This window comes from Pristiophorus japonicus, unplaced genomic scaffold, assembly GCF_044704955.1.
Source record: "Pristiophorus japonicus isolate sPriJap1 unplaced genomic scaffold, sPriJap1.hap1 HAP1_SCAFFOLD_70, whole genome shotgun sequence".
NCBI classification, from domain to species: Eukaryota; Metazoa; Chordata; class Chondrichthyes; family Pristiophoridae; genus Pristiophorus; species Pristiophorus japonicus.
The window spans coordinates 1,804,309-1,810,319 of record NW_027254613.1 but is presented as its reverse complement, the minus strand read 5'-3'; positions in this window follow the sequence as shown (position 1 = coordinate 1,810,319).

Genomic DNA, 6,011 nt, shown 5'->3' with positions numbered 1-6,011 from the left:
GAGAGGGCAATAAATACTGACCTGGAAAGTACAATGAACTCTGACCTGGAGAGTACAATACATACTGACCTGGAGAGCACAATAAATACTGACCTGGATTGTACAATAAATACTGACCTGGAGAGAGTAATAAATACTGACCTGGAGAGAACAATAAATAGTGACCTCGAGAGTATAATAAATATGACCTGGAAGCGTAATAAATACTGACCTGGAGAGTACAATAAATAGTGATCTGAAGAGTACAATAAATAGTGACCTGGAGAGGGTGATACATACTGAACTGCAGAGAACAATAAATATTGACCTGGAGAGTACAATAAATACTGACCTGGAGAGCACAATAAATACTGACCTGGATTGTACAATAAATACTGACCTGGAGAGAGTAATAAATACTGACCTTGAGAGTACAATAAATAGTGACCTCGAGAGTATAATAAATACTGACCTGGAAGCGTAATAAATACTGACCTGGAGAGTACAATAAATAGTGATCTGAAGAGTACAATAAATAGTGACCTGGAGAGGGTAATACATACTGAACTGCAGAGAACAATAAATAGTGACCTGGAGAGGGTAATAAATACTTAACTGGAGAGGACAATAAATACTGACCTGGAATGTACAATAAGCTCTGACCCGGAGAGTACAATTAATACTGACCTGGTGAGTACAATAAATACTGACCTGGAGAGCACAATAAATACTGTCCTGGAGTGTACAATAAATATTGATATGGAGAGTACAATAAATACTGACCGGGAGACTACAAAATTACTGACCTGGAGTGTACAATAAATACTGAACTGGAGAGTACAATAAATACTGACCTGGAGTGTACAATAAATACTGACCTGGAGAGTACAATAAATACTGAGATGGAGAGGACAATAAATACTGACCTGGGGAGTACAATACACACTGATCTGGAGAGTACAATAAATACTGACCTGGAGAGGGCAATAAATACTGACCTGGAAAGTACAATAAATACTGACCTGGAGAGTACATTAAATACTGACCTGTAGAGTACAATAAATACTGAGCTGGAGAGTACAATAAATACAATAAATACTGACCTGCAGAGTACAATAAATACTGACCTGGAGAGTACCATAAATAATGATCTGGAAAGGGTAATAAATACTGACCTGGAGATTACAATAAACACTGACGTGGAGAGTACAAAAATACTGACCTGGAGAGTACATTAAATACTGACCTGGAGAGCACAATAAATAGTGACCTGGAGAGCACAATAAATACTGACCTGGAGCGTACAATAAATACTGACCTGGAGAGCACAATAAACACTGACCTGGAGAGCACAATAAATACTGACCTGGAGAGTAAAATAAATACTGACCTGAAGAGGGTAATAAATACTGACCTGGAGAGTAAAATGAAAACTGAAATCGAGAGTACAATAAAAACTCACCTGGAGAGTGCAATAAATACTGACCTGGAGTGGGTAATAAATAGTGACCTGGAAAGTACAATGAACTCTGACCTGGAGAGTACAATAAATACTGACCTGGAGAGTACAATATATAGTGACCTGGATAGTGCAATAAATGCTGAACTGGAGACTGCAATAAAAACTGACCTGCAGAGTACAATAAATACTGACCTGGAGAGGGCAATAAATACTGACCTGGAAAGTACAATGAACTCTGACCTGGAGAGTACGATAAATACTGACCTGGAGAGTACAATAAATACTGACCTGTACAGTACAATACATACTGTCCTGGAGAGTACAATAAATACTGACCTGGAGTGTACAATAAACACTGACCTGGAGAGTACAATAAATACTGACCTGGAGAGGACAATAAATACTGACCTGTACAGTACAATAAATAATGACCTGGAGAGGGCAATAAATACTGACCTGGAAAGTACAATGAACTCTGACCTGGAGAGTACAATACATACTGACCTGGAGAGTACAATACATACTGACCTGGAGAGCACAATAAATACTGACCTGGAGAGGACAATAAATAGTGACCTGTACAGTACAATAAATAATGACCTGGCGAGGGTAATAAATACTGACCTGTAGAGCACAATAAATACTGCCCTAGAGAGGGCAATAAATACTGACTTGGAGAGTACAATAATTACTGATCTGGAGACTACAATAAATACTGACCTGAAGAATACAATAAATACTGACCTGGAGTGTACAATAAATACTGACCTGGAGAGTACAAAAAACACTGACCTGGAGAGGACAATAAATACTGACCCGCACAGTACAATAAATACTGACCTGGAGACAGTAATAAATATTGTCCTGGTGAGTACAATAAATACTGACCAGGAGAGGGCATTAAATACTGACCTGGAGAGTACAATAAATACTGACCTGGAGAGTACAATAAATAGGGACATGGAGAGTGCAATAAATACTGACCTGGAGAGCACAATAAATATTGACCTGGAGAGTACAATAAATACTGACCTCGAGAGTACAATAAATACTGACCTGGAGAGCGTAATAAATACTGACCTGGAGAGTACAATAAATACTGACCTGGATAGTACAATAAATACTGCCCTGGAGAGTGCAATAAATGGTGACCTGGAGACTGCACTAAATACTGACCTGGAGAGTACAATAAATAGTGATCTGAAGAGTACAATAAATAGTGATGTGGAGAGGGTAATACATACTGACCTGCAGAGAATAATAAATAATGACCTGGAGAGGGTAATACATACATAACTGGAGAGGACAACAAAATACTGACCTGGAAAGTACAATAAGCTCTGACCCGGAGAGTACAATAAATACTGACCTGGTGAGTACAATAAATACTGACCTGGAGAGCACAATAAATACTGTCCTGGAGTGTACAATAAATATTGACCTGGAGAGTACAATAAATAATGACCGGGAGACTACAAAAATACTGACGTGAAGAGTACAATAAATACTGAACTGGAGAGTACAATAAATGCTGACCTGGAGTGTACAATAAATACTGACCTGGAGAGTACAATAAATACTGAGAAGGAGAGGACAATAAATACTGACCTGGGGAGTACAATAAATACTGACCTCGAGAGTACAATAAACACTGACCTGGAGTGGGTAATAAATACTGACCTGGAGAGGGCAATAAATACTGACCTGGAAAGTACAATGCACTCTGACCTGGAGAGAACAATAAATACTGACCTGGAGATTACAATAAATAGTGACCTGGATAGTGCAATAAATGCTGAACTGGAGACTGCAATAAATACTGACCTGGAGAGTACAATAAATACTGACCTGGAGAGGACAATAAATACTGACCTGGACAGTACAATAAATACTGACCTGGAGAGGGTAATAAATACTGACCTGGAGAGCACAATAAATACTGACCTGGAGAGGGCAATAAATACTGACCTGGAGAGTACAATAAATACTGACCTGGAAACTACAATAAATACGGACCTGGAGAGTGCAATAAATACTGACCTCGAGAGTACATTAAATACTGACCTGGAGAGTACAATAAATACTGATCTGGAGTCTATCATAAAGACTGACCTGAAGTGTACAATACATACTGTCCTGGAGAGTACAATACATACTGACCTGGAGTGTACAATAAATACTGTCCTGGAGAGTACAATAAATACTGACCTGGGGAGTACAATAAATACTGACCTGGAGAGTACAATAATTACTGACCTGGAGAGGGCAATAAATACTGACCTGGAATGTACAATAAATACTGACCTGGAGAGTACATTAAATACTGACCTTAGAGTACAAGAAATACTGAGCTGGAGAGTACGATAAATACAATAAATAGTGACCTGGAGAGTTCAATAAATACTGACCTGGAGAGTAGCATAAAAAATGATCTGGAGCGGGTACTAAATACTGAACTGGAGATTACAATAAACACTGACGTGGAGAGTACAAAAATACTGACGTGGAGAGTAAAAAAAAAACTGAAATGGAGAGTAAATAAAAACTCACCTGGAGAGTGCAATAAATACTGATCTGGAGAGGGCAATAAATATTGACCAGGAGAGTGCAATAAATACTGAACTGGAGATTACAATAAATACTGATCTGGAGAGTTCAATAAATACTGACCTGTGGAGTACAATAAATACTGACCTGGAGAGTACAATAAATAATGATCTGACGAGTACAATAAATACTGACCTGGAGAGTACAATAAATACTGACCTGGTGAGTGCAATAAATAGTGACCTGGAGAGTACAATAAATAATGATCTCGAGAGTACAATAAATACTGACATGGAGAGGACAATAAATACTGACCTGGAGAGGGTAATAAATTCTGACCTGGAGAGTGCAATAAATACTGACCTGGAGAGTACAATAGATACTGACCCGGAGAGGCTAATAAATACTGACCTGGAGAGTGCAATAAATACTGACATGGAGAGCACAATAAATACTGACCCGGAGAGGCTAATAAATACTGACCTGGCGAGTACAATAAATACTGACGTGTAGCGTACAATAAATATTGACCTGGAGAGTACAATAAATAGTGACCTGGAGAGTACAATAAATAGTGACCTGGAGAGTACAATAAATAATGACCTGGAGAGGGTAATAAATACTGACCTGGAGTTGCAATACATATTGACCTGGAGAGTACAATAAATACTGACCTGGAGAGCACAATAAATACTGAACTGGAGAGTACAATAAATACTGACCTGGAGAGGGTAATAAATTCTGACCTGGAGAGTGCAATAAATACTGAACTGGAGGGTGCAATAAATGCTGACCTGGAGACTGCAATAAATACTGACCTGGAGTGTACAATAAATACTGACCTGAAGATTACAATAAATACTGACCTGGAGAGAACAATACAAAGTGACCTGGAGAGGCTAATAAATACTTACCTGGAGAGGGCAATAAATACTGACCTGGAAAGTACAATAAACTCTGACCTGGAGAGCACAATAAATACTGACCTGGAGAGTACAATAAATAGTGACCTGGAGAGAGTAATAAATAGTGACCTGGAGAGGGTAATAAATACAGACCTGGAGAGTACAATAAATACAGACCTGGACAGTACAATAAACACTGAGCTGGAGAGAAAAATAAATACTGACCTCCAGAGTACAATAAGTACTGACCCGGAGAGTACAATAAAAGCTGACCTGGAGTGTCCAATAAATAATGTACTGGAGAATACAATAAATACTAACCTGGAGAGTACAGTAAATACTGACCTGGAGAGTAAAATAAATACTGACCTGGAGAGGACAATAAATACGGACCTGGAGAGTGCAATAAATACTGACCTGGAGAGTACAATAAATACTGACCTGGAGAGTACAATAAATACTGACCTGGAGAGCACAAGAAATACTGACCTCGAGAGTACAATAAATACTGACCTGCAGTGGGTAATAAATACTGACCTGGAAAGGGCAATAAATACTGACCTGGAAAGTACAATGAACTCTGACCTAGAGAGAACAATAAATACGGACCTGGAGAGTGCAATAAATACTGACCTGGAGAGTACAATAAATACTGACCTGGAGAGTACAATAAATACTACCATGCAGAGCACAAGAAATACTGACCTCGAGAGTACAATAAATACTGACCTGGAGTGGGTAATAAATACTGACCTGGAGAGGGCAATAAATACAGACCTGGAAAGTACAATGAACTCTGACCTGGAGAGAACAATAAATAGTGACCTGGAGAGTACAATAAATAGTGACCAGGATAGTGCAATAAATGCTGACCTGGAGACTGCAATAAATACTGACCTGGAGAGTACAATAAATACTGACCTGGAGAGTGCAATAAATACTGATCTGGAGACTACAATAAATACTGACCTGAAGATTACAATACATGTGGTCCTGGAGAGTACAATAAATACTGAGCTGGAGTGTACAATAAATACTGACCTGGAGTGTACAATAAATACTGACATGGAGAGTACAATAAATACTGACCTGGAGAGTACAATAAATACTGACCTGGA